The 16,802-nt window shown below is 33.9% G+C and overlaps 1 protein-coding gene across 6 annotated transcripts in view; it reads left to right on the top strand.

The window, feature by feature from the left end:
• The window catches only part of CCDC171 (coiled-coil domain containing 171), a 394,070-nt gene that overhangs the window by 319,003 nt on the left and 58,265 nt on the right, over nt 1-16,802 (top strand). The window lies entirely within an intron of this gene.

The raw sequence follows: 16,802 nt of genomic DNA, 5'->3' as shown, positions 1-16,802 counted from the left end.
ATATTTTCTCCCATCCTGTATGTTGTCTCTTCACTGTATTGATAATTTCCTTTGCTGTGCAGAAGCTTTTTAGTTTGATTTAATCCCATTTGTCTATTTTTGCTTTTATTGCCTATAATTTTTAAGGTCATATCCCAAAATATCATTGCCAAGACCAATGGCATGGAGTTTCCCCACTATGCTTTCTTCTAGTAGTTTCAGAGTTGTAATATCTGCACTCATATGTATGTCACAGTGCTGTTCACAATAGCCAAGATATATAACCAGCCCAAGTATCCATCAATGGATGGATGGATGAAGGAAATATGGTATATATACACAATAAATACTATTCAGTCATAAAAAAAGAACAAAATCTTGTCATTTATGACAACATGGATGACTCTGTAGGACATTATATTAAATGAAATAAGCTAGGCACAGAAAGACAAATACTGCATCTCACTCATATGTAGAATCCAAAAAAATAATTTTGTAGTAGAGAACAGATTGGTGGTTACCACAGGCTGGAGTGGTTAGGGGAGAGGAAGCAATGGGGAGATGTTTGTCAGAGAATATGTAATTACGGTTAGATAGAGGAAATAAGTTCTAGATCTCTATTGTACAACATGGTGACTATAGTTAATAAAGACATATTATATTCTTGAAAAATGCAAAGAGTGGATTTTAAGTGTTCCCACCATAAAAATGATAACTTTGTGAGATATTACATTTGCTAATTAGCTAGATTTAATAATTTTACCGTGTATGTATACTTCAAAACATGTTGTGCATGATAAATACATGCAATTTCATCTGTCAATTAAAAAATAGAGAACTTATTTTTCTCACATAGCAGGAAGTCTAGAAGTAGGTGGTTATTGTTATTAGTGGCTCAAAGTCTCTGTGATGGAAAGAAGAAACTGAGAAAGACCAGTGTGGCTGGTGGAAGAAAGCAAAGGCAAGAGAGGTCTAATATAAGAATGGTTCAGAGAAAAAGGCAAAGGTCAGACTTTGTTCTTTGTCCTAAGAGCAAAGAAAAAGTCACTGAAAAATTTTAAAGGAGGAAGGAGCTTAGATTTCCATTTTAAAAAAGATCACTTTGGCTACAGTGTGAGGAACCAGTTAGACACGAAGAACAAGAGAAAATGGTGTGACTGAAACGATTCCTAGTTTTCTGTGTTTGGAAATGGATTAATGGTCTAATTTACTGATAAAGAAAACAATGGGATTTTTTTTATCGGTAAATTTTTATCAGTAAAACATGGGGGGATGTTATGAATTTAGTTTTGAGTATGTTTTAGTTTATTAATTTAGTTTTGAGTATGTTGAGTTTGAATTTCCCTTAATCTAATGTTTGGGAATATTAATATCCACTGACATAGATGGTTTGAGCATCTGTAGATGGTTTGAGGTAGTGCTTTGTACCATCACATCTGAAAAGCACTGAAATGAGTGCTAATTTCCTTTCCTTTGGAACTCACACATCTCTGTGTTCCTTATTGCATAGACCATTTTCTACCTCTGTGTAACAATGTGTTTATAATCATTAAGTGGACACTATTTGAGGGATGGAGACAGAGGTGAATAAGACATGGTCTTTGCCCTGGTGAGTTCCTCTTCCAGCTGGGTGAACAGGGACATAAGCAAATCACAAAAACTGGCATATAAAAAAATCTGTGTATGCACAGATAAGAGACAAGCACATTCTGTCTAACATTGCCAGAAGGACTGAGTAGATAATATATTTGTCTCTGAATAATGTATAGCAATGGGACACCTTGTAAAGTGGGAAGAGCAATCAAAATATATATTTTATGTTGATTTAAGGCTTGAGTCTTTTGGATAGTTCATATGTTTAATGAATGAAATTATGACTTTTGTATAATAGGAGATGTATTGTTATTTTGGTTCCATTCCCCCTCTCAATTAAAGCCACTCAACTCACCCAAACAGCCTGTACCCAGTGAGCCCAAAACTGCTTGCAATAGTCATTCCAAGCTTCACTTCATTGGTTCTCAGTCCATTCTTGCACCATCCAATTCCAGCTTTTTACTTTGTAATCTGATTTGATTCCACTTCTGACCATTTTGTTCTTGATGCTCCTATTTGGTCTCCCTAATATTTTTATTTTGGCCATTCTCAAAACTTTATTAACCAGCGGTCTCCTCCAGCACCTACTCCACCTCCTATTTCCCCCTTCTCACAGAAGGCTTTAGAATCAGGCAGGCCTGAATATACATTCTGGCACTGTTATTCATCAGCTGTTCAAACACTCTAAGCATCAATTTTGATATTTGTAATATATAGATGAAAATGCCCACATTGTAGGGTTGTTATGGGGATGAAACAAGGACACAGTGTCTGGCATATTAGTAGGTGATCAACAAATATTAGTTCTCTTATCTGTGTGTAAAATGATTCTCTGATAGTTATATCTATTTCCTACAGCTAAGTTGTACATATAACCTTAAGAAATATAAGTTTGGGGAGAGATAGCAAAGGGAGAGATGCCAGATGTAGGTGATGGGGAGGAAGGCAGCAAATCACACTGCCACATGTGTACCTATGCAACAATCTTGCATGTTCTTCACATGTACCCCCAAACCTAAAATGCAATAAAATAAATGGGAAAAAAAAAGAAATATGTTAACTTGAGGACATATTTTTATTTGTAGGTGAAAGAACTAAAACAACCCTTATATTAGTGCTTTTAGCATATAATAAGTACAGTATTACCATTAATTGTTACCATTTATTTAATGAATCAAGGCAGCCAATATATACTCATTGCTACTTATCCAGCCATTTCACCAGATAAAAAATAAATATTCATTATTAATAAGAAAACATGTCATGTTATTGTGATGCATATAAAGAGATTGATCATATTGTAGATATGAATAATTATCTTTAAAAACTATCCCTCTTTAGGTAACATTTTCAGTTTTCTTAGCAACATCCAATAATAATGCTGGAGATCATGTAAAATTTTTCATCAGTTGTATACTTGACAGTACTTTAACTTTTCCGGTATGTTGGTCTTTGGCCCATTAACTTAGAACTGCTCTACAGCTTTTATCTTGAGTTATAATAACTAGAAAGGACTTTGAGTAAAGAGCTTTTGAGTCCCATATAGCCCAGGAGAGAACAGTACAGCAATCAGAACCAATTGCTTGTGGGTGTTTGGAGACCAGCACACCCACAGCTATGGAGAAACATGATACTTCAATCTTGAAACACAGAATGCCAAACCCAAATACTTTGCTGTGAGTTATGATGCTGCAAACTACAGTATTGATTTGCTTCATTTCCACCCTATGTATAAGCAGTATGCTTTTAATTTTATAGGACTTTATTTATGAGGAAATAATAAATTGCAACTCAGAGGACCATCCCTATCTTTGTAGGAGAAATATCTTTATATCATTGTTCAGATTATGTCAGATTTGATACTTGTCATGTGGTATTATATTGTTAATAAAGGTGAACTGTTCAGATACTTTGGTTCTAGATACTTTGGTTCAGTTAAGATGAAAAAAAAAAGAATTCTTTTTCTCTTAAATTCCAAAATAATATTTCACCACATTTATTTTCATTATATTTTATGGATCGCAGAGAGATCATTTGTTAATATTAGTGTTGTGTGGATAGAGAAACTGATACAGAATTCAAGTGTTTTTCTCCAGGTAAGTTGCTTCCATAAACATTCAAATACTTTATCTTAATTGATTATTGGTATTCATTATTGAGTTTTTAGACCTTTGAGAATATTTTTTGAAACAGCTGTTAGACAGTTTGTTGAGAGAAGTTATACAGTGCACATCAGTGGTATAAAGTACAGATTCTGGAGTTCAACTCCCTGGCTTTTAATTAGGAACCAATCAGATTACAAGCCAAGACCTCTGATTCCCTGTCAGGTGCTTTCCAATGAGACTGCAATGTGGAATAAGACAAATCTTTACCATCATGGCACTTCAAATATAGTGACGAATACAACCATTTTACAAGTAATTAAAAGAGGGCTGTTAAAGTGCAAGCACAGATTGTTTTCAGAGCACATAACTGAGGGACTTCGCTTGGGCTTGAATGAGGAAAGGCCTGCTCGAGGAATTGAAATCTCAGTTGAAAAAATGAAGATTAAGTCAGAGTTGACATGAGAAAGCATGGGGAACTCAAGGGACTGAAGGATGTTTAGAATAGCTGGAGCAGAGCAGACTAGATGGAGAATTGTGAGAAATGACACCGGAGGAAAAGGGGCCAGCATGTGGCATATAATCTGTGATAAATTTCACTGTTTGAGAAACTCTCTCTGATATCTCTGAAAACTACATTATAAAACATTTACTCCTTTTACTTAATTTTTCTTATTCCAAATTTCATTTTTTTCCCATTTGTTCCCCAAATTCACCTGCATTTTATGCCATAAGAGCACTCATTTTATCCCTTTGCTAAATACTGCTTAGAGTTTCATTAAATTCTCTCATATTTTTATTGTGACTGCCGGCTCTGGCCTTTGTATACTAGTAGAGCTGAATAAGGAAAACATGAAATATCAAAACATGCCTAGTCAACATGCAAACATATATTTTTTTAATCCTTGGCATACATTTCCAAAATTTTAAAGGTTTCTCATATTCTAGAAACCCAAGAGTTGTTTGTATAGGAAACGGGGGCCTGGAGGTATTAATGCATATTCCAGTGGCTTCATACCTTCTTTCTAGAATTTTGTTTTATGTAATGCAATTTAAGAAGATCTACTTTCATGATGGTGACTAACCCAAATCCTGATAGTGACTTTTGGGACATGATATAAATTTTATATTTATATAAATATAAGTATACATTCATATAATGTAAAAACATTATATATTAGGTATATATATGCTTATAAGCATAAACATTAATACATATTTGTATAGTTCTATTCTTCAGTGATGAATTTTTACAAGGTTGGAGCAAGAAGTGCCAGAAATAAAACTTCAAAGTGATCAGTACAATTGATTCGTAATTAAGTTGCAGAAAATATGGATAGTGACTGGAAACATAATGCAGTAATACTATTAGTTTTTCAAAGAATGGCAGCAACTAATTATACTTTGAATATCTTGCCTACTATTTTATCTTTTTTACTAAATTGAATTCTTTAAGGGTCTCAGGTATCTATTAAACATTTGCACTTTGATTTTTCTGCAAACACCTGACATTCACTGAGGTCCCAAACTGAACACTTTTTTTTTTTTTTTTGAAACATAGTCTTGTTCTTTCGCCCAGGCTGGAGTACAGTGGTATGATCTCGGCTCACTGCAGCCTCCACCTCCCAGGCTCAAGTGATTCTCTGGCCTTAGCCTCCCGAGAAGCTGGGACTACAGGCGCATGCCACCATCCCCGGCTATTTTTTTGTATTTTTAGTGACGGGGTTTCACCGTGTTTGCCAAGATGGTCTCGATCTTCTGACGTCGTGATCCGCCGGCCTCAGACTCCCAAAGTGCTGGGATTATAGGCAGAACCACCACGCCTGGCCCTGAACACTTTTTTCAACACTTCCATACCCTCTTTTTCCGAATTCTACTTTGCCTACGTTGCTTGTCTCTGAAATAACTGTCCACCTTGCAGCCCAAGGAAGATTCCTTAATTTTATTTCACTTTCCTTCTAGCACCAATATTTAATCTATTGCCAAGCCTTACTGTTTCTACCACCACAAATCTCTTAGACCCATCTCTTATTTCTATATTCACATGACCATTTCTCTGGACTATTACAGTTGCCTTCCAGTAAGTTTTCTCTTATCTAGTCTTTATTCTTCTATCCTCTCTGCCACATTAGTGCCTGAGTTATCTTTCCAAAATATAGTCATGTCATAGCATTACTCAAAACATTTCCAAACTTTTAAAGGTTTCTCATATTCTAGAAACTCAAAGAGTTTTTTTTTTCTCTCTCTCTACAGTTTCCTCATAATAAAGTATGAATTTTTTTTACCAGTGGCATTCTATCATATTCTGACTCCTTCTGGTTTTTTAGACCGTTGTTCATTTGGCAGAAGTAAGAGTTCCTTTGTGCTGATCATTTATCATTGTATTTACATGTTCGGGTTCTGTATAGTCGTCTGACTTATAAAATCAGTTAGTTGTATATGTATTATTGTATCGTGAGTCTTTCAGGTGATGTCTTAGTCATTTTTATAATCCATTATAATGATCTGACTTTAACAAATGCTGGTCAATTTGAACTGAAATTAATTAGAAGATCACTCCTTTCATAATATTTGTTTGATCTATACTTCTTATTGGACATATAGCTTTGCACAAACCATGATTCCCTCCAAACTTTTTCTACACCAGATTTTCTTTAATTTCCATTAAACTGCTATGTATTATTCTGTGTTAGCACTTAATAAAAATGAATAGCATAATTTAAGTATTATTCTTTTTCCCCCCCCCATTTATTTATTTTATTGCATTTTAGGTTTGGGGGTACATGTGAAGAACATGCAAAATTGTTGCATAGGTACACACGTGGCAGTGTGATTTGCTGCCTTCCTCCCCATCACCTACACCTGGCATTTCTCCCCTTGCTATCTCTCCCCAGCTCCCCACCCCCCACCAAGCCTCCCCTGTTTAAGTATTATTCTATATATGGTAAAATTTTAAGTAAATACTTTCAAATAATATAAATTGGATATTTTTCTTCTCATTACTTTTCCTTAAAAAAAGACAACACAAAATTATTTGCAACAAAGAAGATTATTTTCAACATACCACTTAAATGATTTTGTCAGATATTTTGGCACCCCTACCTCTGTGTATTTACATAGAGGTAGAGGTACATAAAATAACGGTCTTAATACCTTTTACTCACATGCTAAGTACTCAGTAAGTGTTTGTTAGTGACAGTGATATACAAAGTTAAAATGAACTCTACCTAGGCCTAGCAAAAAGTAAGAGAAACAGAGGTCTAATTTACATAAATCGGTAGAAAGTTTATTTTCAAAAATGTATTCCTTGAAGTCTTCTCTCGCACTATATACAGAAATTAACTAAAAATGGATCAAAGACCTACATGTAAAACTATAAAAAAATTAAAAATTATGTTTTAAACTGATGCATTATAATTGTACATATATCCAGGGTATAATTTGATGTTTTGATACATATTTATGTTGTATAATGATCCAGTCAGGGTAGTTAGTGTATCCATAATCTCATGTATTTATCATTTCTTTGTGGTGAGAACATTCAAAAGCCTCTCTTCTAGCTGTTTTTTTAATATCCATCATTTTACCATTAACCATAGTCACATCCACGCAATAGATATTGGAGTGCACTTATCTCTTTGATCTACTGATTCCATTTCTTTTAGCACCTTAGGTGCATGAATTTATTTCTGGGTTTTATGTTCAGTTCCATTTGTCTGTGTGTCTGTTTTTATGCCAGTACCATGCTGTTTTGCTTACTCTAGCTTTGTAGTATGAAGTCAGGTGGTATGATAAAGCCCGCAGCTTTGTTTTATTTGCTCAGAATTGCTTTGGCTATTTAGGGTTTTTGTGTGTGTATGTGATTCCACATGAATTTTAGGATTTATTTTTTCTATTTCTGTGAAGAATGTCATTGATCTTTTGATAGGGACGGCATTACATCTGTAGATTGCTATGGGCAGTATGGCCATTTTAACAAGATTAATTCTTCCATACTATGAACCCGAGATATCTTTTCATTTATTTGTATACTCTTCATTTTCTTTTATTAAAATTTTATGGTGTTCAGTATATTTTTCACATCTTGGTTACATTGCTTCATAGATATCTTACTTTTTTGTAGCTATTATAAATGGAATTGTTTTCTTGATTTCTCTTTCAGATAATTCACTATTTGGATATAAAAATGCTGCTAATTTTTTATATTGATTTTGTATCCTGAAACTTTACTGAATTCATTTATTAGTTGTAACAGGGTTTTTTTTGGTGGAGTTTTTGGGGTTTTCTATGTATAAGATCATGTTTTCTGCAAACAGGGACAACTTGACATCCTCCTTTTCAATTTAGGTGCCTTTCGTTTCTTTCTTTTGCGTTATTGCTCTGGCTAGGACTTCCAGTACTTTGTTGAATAGAAGTAGTGAACGTGGGTGTCCTTCTTTTCTTCCTGATCTTAGGGGGAAAAACATCTTTTCCCCATAAAATATGATGTTAGCTGCGGGTTTCCCATAAGGCCTTTATTGTTTTGAGGCACATACCTTTTATTCCTCACTTGTTGAATGATTTATCATAACAGATGTTGACTTTTGTCATCCTTTTTCTGTCTATTAAAATAATCATATAGTTTTTGTCTTTACATGTTAATGTGGCACATCACATTTATGGATTTGTGTATATTAAACCATCCTTGCATCCCCATGATGAATTCTGTTGATCACAGTAAATGATCTTTTTAATGTGCTGTTCAGTTTGGTTTGATAGTATCTTGTTGGGAAAGTTTGCCACTATGTTCATCAGGGATATTGGCCTGTAGTTTTTTTTTTTTTTTTTTTTTTTTTTCTTTGTCTGTGTGTTCTTGTGCAATTTTGGAATCAGGATAATGCTGACCTCATAAAATGAATTCAAAAGTATTTCCTCTTCTTCAGTTTTCTGGAATAGTTTGAGAAGAATTTTTATTTATTCTTCTTTAAATATTAGCTAGATTTCAGCAGTAAAGTCATCAAGTCCTAAACTTTTCTTTGATGGAAGATGTTTTATTACTGATTCAGTTTCCTCACTTGTTATTGGTCTGTTCAGATTTTCTATTTCTTCATAATTTAATCTTGGAAGGTTGTATGCATCCAGGCATTTATCCATTTCTTCTCTGTGATCAAATTTTTTGCTATAGTTGTTCATAGTAGTAGCTTATGATCCTTTTTATTTCTGTGGTATCAATTGTGATATCTTCTTTTTCATCTCTGATATTATTTATTTTTTCTCTCCTTTTCTTTGTCTTGCTAAAGGTTTGCCAATTGTGTTTACTTTTTCAAAAAAAACAATGCTTCAGTTTATTGATCTTTTAAATTATTTTTCTTAGTCTCTATTTTTAATAATTATTTCCATCCTCCTATCAATTCTGGGCTTAGTTCATTCTCATTTTTCTAATTCTTGGAGGTCCATCATTAGGTTGTTTATTAGAAATCTTTCTTCTTTTTTAATGTAGATGTTTATTGCTATAAGATTTCCTGCAAGAATGGCTTTTGTGTTGTCTCATAGATTTTGATATGATATCTTTCCATTCTCATTTGTCTCAGGAAATTTAAAATTTCTCTCTTAATTTTCTTGAACCCTTACCTCATACTACATACAAAAATTAAGTCAAAATGGATTTAAAACCTACATATAAGGTCTAAAACTATAAAATGCTTAGTAAAACACATAGCAATACATCTTCATGAGCTTGGATTTGGCAATGGATTCTTAGATATCACACCAAAAGGATAAGCGAGAAAAGAAAAAAATAAATTGAACTTCTTCAAAATTAAAAGCATGGAAAGACTCTATCAAGACAGTGAAAAGAAAACCCATAGAATGGGAGAAAATATTTATAATTATATATCTAATTAATACCTAATATCTATACTATACAAAGAACTCTTATAACTCAACAACAAAAAGATAATTTAATTTTTAAAAAATCTCAGAGGACTTCAACAGCTAATTCTCTATAGAAGACATGCTTTGGGAGGCTGAGGCAAGAGGATCACTTGAGGCCAGGAAAACAAGTCTGGGTAATGTAGTGAGACCCCATCTCTACAAAAACTAACAAAGATTAACTGGGCATGGTGGCATGTGCTTGTAGTCCTGGCTACATGAGAGGCAAAGGTGAGAGGATTGCTTGAGCTCAGGAGTTCAAGCTGCAATTAGCTATGATCGTGCCACCACACTCCAGCCTAGGCAACGGTGTAAGACATTGTCTCAAAAAAAAAAAAATTTCAAATAAAAACCACAGTGAGATACCACTTTACACTCACTAAGATAACCATAATTAAAGGAAAATAACAAACACTGAAAGGATGTAGAGAAATTGGAACCTTTATACATTGCTGTTGAAAGTGGTAAACTACTGTGGAAAATGATTCCTCAATAAATTAAACTTGGAGTTACCATATGATCCAGCAAATTCACTCCTACATATGCACCCCAAAGAATTGAAAATAGACATTCATACAGACACTTGTATACAAATATTTATAGCAGCACTATTTACAAAGCCAAAAGGTGGAAACAACCCATATGTCCATCAGCTGATGAATGGGTAAATGCAATACATCCAAATTGTGGACTAATAATATAATTCAGCAATAAGAAGGCATGAAGTACTGGTATGTGTTACAACACAGATGCACTGTGAAATCATTATGCTAGTGAAAGAAGCCAGACACAAAAGGCCACATTTGTAAGATTCCATTTTATATGAAATATCCAGAATAGGCAAATCCATGGAGACAAGAAAGCACATTAGTGGTTGACAGAGACTGGGGGAGGAGAGAATGGAGAGTGACTGTTTGATGAGTATAGGATTTCTTTCCCGGTGATGAAAAGGTTCTGGAACTACATGGTGGCGATAGTTGCATAATGTTGTGAATGTGCCTGATGACATTGAATTGTATACTTTAAAATTGCCAAAATGGTAAATTTTATGTGTGTTTTACCCCATTAAAATATTTCTTTGAGTTCTTGGATGGCGTAGAATAGGCAGGTAGTTTGTTGTTTGCACAGGATGGCAATATGTTGTAGTGAAAAGAGCATGACAGAGGAAATTTGGGTTCTAGAGTGAACTTCGCTGTTGACTCATCCCAAAACTTTGGGAAATAAATTGCACTATCTCCCTGGGTCTTGGTTTTCCTGGGTATAAAATGAAAGATTGCTATATGATGAAATCTAAATTCCCTGTCAGCTTTAAAATTCTTCTATTGAAGTTACAAATACTGATTTTGAATCCAAGATTCTACCTATGTTTTGTCTTGTTCCTGTGTCAGTTTACAACAGAATAAGTATATTTTAAAATTTATATTAATATAATTATATGTTGAATTTGGTTATATTCAACATATAATGTAAATGTAAGCCATTTACAAATGTATACCAGTTATGTAAATCTCACAATGTGACTTGTAACTAGGTAGTCAATAAATCCCCAAAGTAATCAAAAAATGTATTAGTGTATTTATAAGGAGTATTTCCTTTTTTTAATGCAACGTTTTTTGATATTTAATATGTTAGGAATGTGAACTTTTAACTCGTCAGACTATTGTAACATATTTGAAAATTCTAGTAATTTGATTAAAATGTTGCCTATAAGGCAAAAGTCTTAGCTAATAGAATCCATATGTAATTAAAAGGGAGAACTAAATGTAATCAGACTCAAGTGACTAGTGCCTTCATATTGATAGTTTTACAATGGCCTCTGGGGTTGAAAGTTTAAATGTTACAGAATGTAACAACATTGCAGAAAACAACTTAGGCTGGCAATTTAGCTGTTTGAAAGTCATCAACATAGTTACTTGATAAGATGTGACTGACACATTCTAGATTCTCATCGTTTTATGAATAGGTACTGTTAGCAGATGGTAGAAGGATGAGACTGGTGTGCTGGTGGAAGACCATGCTCTGCAGCACTGTGATATAAACAGACCCAGATGAAGGTCCGTGCTAGAAGCCAAGCCTTGGCCTTTTTTTCTTTTTTCTTTTTTAATAACAGAGTTGCTTAATTTGGGTGAATTCATTTGAATCATATGAAAGTTATAGACACAACACTATGCACCAACCCACAAAAAAAGTTAAAAATTTTTTCCTGAACTTAAAAAAAATTATTTTCTCTGGACAGTTTTAAGAGTTGACATCCTGTGTTAGAGTTCTCTAATCATCACCAGCACAATTTACAATCAGAACACACAGAGAGCCAGTTCAGACCAGCTCATCTGTTGATCTTGGCAGAGACCCTTCATCTCACTGTGTGCAGCTGCCACTTGAGAGTTGAGGGGACTCAGCAGAGAGCGAGAGGAGGGTGGGATGCAAGGCTAGTCAAGGCATGAACACTTGGGCCTGCTCCATTTCAGCAGTTGTATGTTGCTTCAAAAAATAGTCTTTTTTATTATACTGCCTCCCCCATCCCCTTAACCTGAAATTAAACGAGGACCTCTCATGAGCCACTGCGCTCCAGGCATAAGAAATTGTAATGTCTGACTTCCAGAAACAGTCCCGTCAAAATGTGCTTCTGATTAGGTGGCTTAATTACAGCTGTGAAAACAATGTTGATTTAGGCCTCAAGATTCCAGGGCATGTCAGCCGTTATTAGCTAACCTTGGAATGAATCCATCGTTTTAGAACTCTGTACCACGAAAGTCACCCTGTTTGACAACTTTTTATTTAGGTGGAAAGATTGCCAGAAGCAACAAGTTTTATGCAAAATATTGTTCAGTGCACAATTGCAACTGCAGCACCATTAGTGGACATTAAAAACATAGTTAACTTTGCACTTTATCAAGAACAAGGAAGTGCTGTTAGTAAAAACAGTAAGTTTTGAATAGTATTTTTAAAGAGAGTTGACTGACATACAAATTAATTTTAATTCCTTTAATTCAGTTTTATTTCAAATCCAGCATGTTGGTTTAACCACCCAATTTTATTACCTAAATTTTCCTGACAGTTTCATTTGCTGTTAGGAAATAAAATTGCAATTTTTTTTCAACATGGGAAATAATGGCTAGTTTTAAAACTGTTGTGTTTGAAACTTCCTTTGCCTCAAGCTGGTTCAGACACAACCTCAGTTTACTTTTGGAAGGAAATGAACCTCATTAAATTGTTTTTAATATTTTAATATAAGTAAGTTTTTTCATAGTGAGAAAGCTTATTAGACTCATGTATTTACAGCTTCCAGGGAGGTAAATATTGTAATAATTAGATGATTCCAATACTTTAGAATTTTCTATACAATTGTCACTGGCATAAATATTTATAACTATAATTGTAAGTAGTTCCAATTCCATTGTATTTTAGATGTCTAAAATTCTCCTTATATACTATGGGTAGTTTTTTGTCAGTAGTTTTAAAGTGGACATTATTTTAAAAGGCATTACCAAAAAAGCACGCTGGGGAGTTAAACAACAAACAAAAAGAGTCATAATTCTCATTACAATTTTGAAAGAAAGTTATGCTTGAAAATGCAGAATTTGTGCCAAGCTGAATACCTAAGAGAGAGAGCTAAATGATTTCTTTAAAGTGAAATCTCCTACACCCCAGACATTAAATACAGTGATGTGGGTGGTCAAGGCACATCTTTTTCTACTGGGTAAACTCATTGAATATTTAACTCTCTTACTCTGAATCATGTATGGACAAGGAAACTTTTGTCCAAGTTGAGTTAAGAGTTAATACATAGATAATTAATTATGAGGAAGGGATGGGTGAAGAGATAGGTTGGTAATATGGTATGTTTTTCTTAAAAGAGAAAGATGAGTAACTGATTCAAAATAGAGAACAAATTAGTAATCCATAATCTAAATAATATCAGTAACACCTAATTGCCAGATACTGAAGAGACACTTTACACCTGTATCCGCCTCATCTATGATTTCATTTAATCTTCATACCAGTCTTATGAGGGAAATGTTAATTCACCATATTGCAGATGAGGCAACTCAGTCCCAGAGAGAATATGTAATTTGCTCAATATCGTGCTGATTGGGTCTAGATTGGAATCCCTATCTGTGTGTCCAAAACCCGTGCTCTAAACTAAAGATGGGAATAGATTATCTTTTTGAAAATGAATTCCAGGTTATAAAATAGTAGGGAAAAATTAAGAATGACCAAGTTTAGATGGAATATGCCTTACTCTACACACACTATTAATAGAGAGGAACAGTTAAGCTTAAATAAAAGTTTTACAGTTTTCTATGAAAAAAACTAATTTCTTTTCTTTTAAAAAATGACTATGACAGACTGACAAATTCACTGGGCCTATTGCTAAGGCTTTTTACCTAGAACAAAAGGAACTTTCTCCTTCCTTTTGAAGTTATTTTATGCACAGAGAATTGAAAGTGTACATTCTTCCATGTTAGACTGGTTTGAAGTTTGGATATATTGCATTTGTTCTTAAGATTCTATGTTAGCTGAGAAATTGCGAAGAAATAGCTGTCTTTCCCAGAACTTTGGCTTAGGGCATACTTTGATAGAATCTGATTTCAGCTTATTCTTTTGGATATTCTTTTGTTCTCAATGTTTACCTGACACCAACTGGAAAGATATCCTTCCAGAATGTAAGGGCCAACTAAGGTTACAGAACTTTATTTTTCTAGCCTATACCATTTTATTTCCAATGAGTACTAACTAAAAATATGAATTTGTTTGAAAAAATATGCCATACGGATTGTATACCCAATAGATTTTATTTTTTTCCATGATAAAATGATTGCCTTGATATATCATTTTGTGATAGCTTATGACTTAATTTTTAAAGATCTTTTATTAAATAACATATTAGATATTATAGATTCTTATGATTATAATTATGTACACCCTAGCTGGTTTTGCCTCTTATTGATAATATAACCTTTTTTTGAGAAAAGAAAATGGCTCAAGAAGGAGTTTTGATGACTCTATCTATACCTATTTATATACTGTATCTAAATAGATAATATCCATATAGATATCTAAATAGATATAAATATTCTCACTATTTCATGGTATACTATTTTGGCTATTACATAATCACTTTTTAATATCTTAGTTCAGGTACTTATATATCCGGATTCATGTTTATTTGCATACAGAATTCTCCAGTGGTAGAAATATGCTATTTATCCTACACAGGTCAAAAAAAAAAAAAAGAAAAGAAAAGAACCCTGCAAAATATTTGAAGTCAGATTACTGAAACAATTCAACTTTTATAATCACATAGTTTGTTTTTTTAATGGCACTGCTAAATAAAGGGCATCGGGTGTGTATAATGCTTCTTATCAATGATTCAGAAGAGTTAAATTGATCATCATTTCAATTCCAAAAATTCATGAAAAAGTATAGGGTAGTTATTTATTAGAAGCAGCGATTAGGTATATCTCACAGTCTTGTTTATCTCCATCTTATAAGGATACCTCAGGCTGGGAGTGGGTAAAGCCTAGAGAACAGAATTTTTACCCCCACCACTTCCCCAAGCAGAGTAACTTTACTTTTATGTCATTTAGAAATTAAATTTTGGAATAAGATTTTATGTAATAAATGCATTCTGTTACTTAAAAATTTAGAAGCTCCAGTCCACCCTGGAATAACTGATCTGTTAAATAAGTAGTAATTTAAGACACCCTGGAACAACTGATCTGTAAATAAGTAGTCATTTAAATATGTCATAAAATATCAGTTACATACTTAAGGCAAAAATAATGAAAAAGGAAGGATAATTTTATAACTTCTGTACTTTGTAAAATTTGTTTCATGACTACCTGAAAGCCTGAAAATTTAACACTTGTTTTTGTTTCTTCCAACAAAAATACTTTTGCTTTACTCAATGTGTACACGTTTTTTGGCACTACTTGGTACAGATCTTGATTATTGATGCCATACAACTTTATATCATTTGTTTAGGGGAGAAAACCAATACACATAATTTTGCTAAAAGTGTAAAATTATCTTTGACATAATAAAATATATGTAAGCATATGTTTTACAGTCTACATATTATATTTGACCTTTATAAACTTAATGAATGGATTTGACCTTTATAAACTTAATGAACTGAAGCATGGATTTCCCACCCATAGTATTTGATCTACCTGTAGAACTCAAAATCTTATCTAATTAAGCTGCTACTCAGTTAAGGTCATTTCTCTTTTTCAATGATTGAAGGGAATTTACCAGGGAAAGGCAGAATGCTGGTAACTGACTTGACTTCTCAACTTCCCACATAAAAAAGGAAATACACAGTAATTTTTTTTTTTTATTGCATTTTAGGTTTTGGGTACATGTGAAGAACATGCAAGATTGTTGCATAGGTACACATATGGCAGCGTGATTTGCTGCCTTCCTCCCCTTCACCTATATCTGGCATTTCTCACCATGCTGTCTCTCTCCAACTCCCCACGCCACGCTGTCCCTCCACTATTTCCCCCCAAAAGACCCCAGTGTGTGATGCTCCTCTCCCTGTGTCCATGTGTTCTCATTGTTCAACACCTGCCTATGAGTGAGAACATGCGGTGTTTGATTCTCTGCTCTTGTGTCAGTTTGCTGAGAATGACGGTTTCCAGGTTCATCCATGTCCCTACAAACGACACGAACTCATCGTTTTTTATTGCTGCGTAGTATTCCAAGGTGTATATGTGCCACATTTTCCCTGTCCAGTCAATCATCAATGGGCATTTGGGTTGGTTCCAGGTCTTTGCTATTGTAAACAATGCTGCAATAAACATTCGTGTGCATGTGTCCTTATAGTAGAACGATTTATAATCCTTTGGATATATACCCAGTAATGGGATTGCAGGGTCAAATGGAATTTCTATTTCTAGGTCCTTGAGGAATCACCACACTGTCTTTCACAATGGTTGAACTAATTTACACTCCCACCAACAGTGTAAAAGTGTTCCTATTTCTCCACATCCTCTCCAGCATCTGTTGTCTCCAGATTTTTTAATGATCGCCATTCTAACTGGCGTGAGATGGTATCTCAATGTAGTTTCAAGTAGGATTCATCCTGGGGATGCAAGGCTGGTTCAACATATGCAAGTCTATAAACATAATTCACCACATAAACAGAATCAAAGACAAAAACCACATGATTATCTTGGTGCAGAGAAGGCTTTTGACAAAAATCAATAGCCC

Source organism: Sapajus apella, unplaced genomic scaffold (genome assembly GCF_009761245.1).
Source record: "Sapajus apella isolate SASKATOON/1434 unplaced genomic scaffold, GSC_monkey_1.0 scaffold42, whole genome shotgun sequence".
Taxonomy (NCBI): domain Eukaryota; kingdom Metazoa; phylum Chordata; class Mammalia; order Primates; family Cebidae; genus Sapajus; species Sapajus apella.
This window is presented reverse-complemented; position numbering and strand designations above follow the sequence as displayed.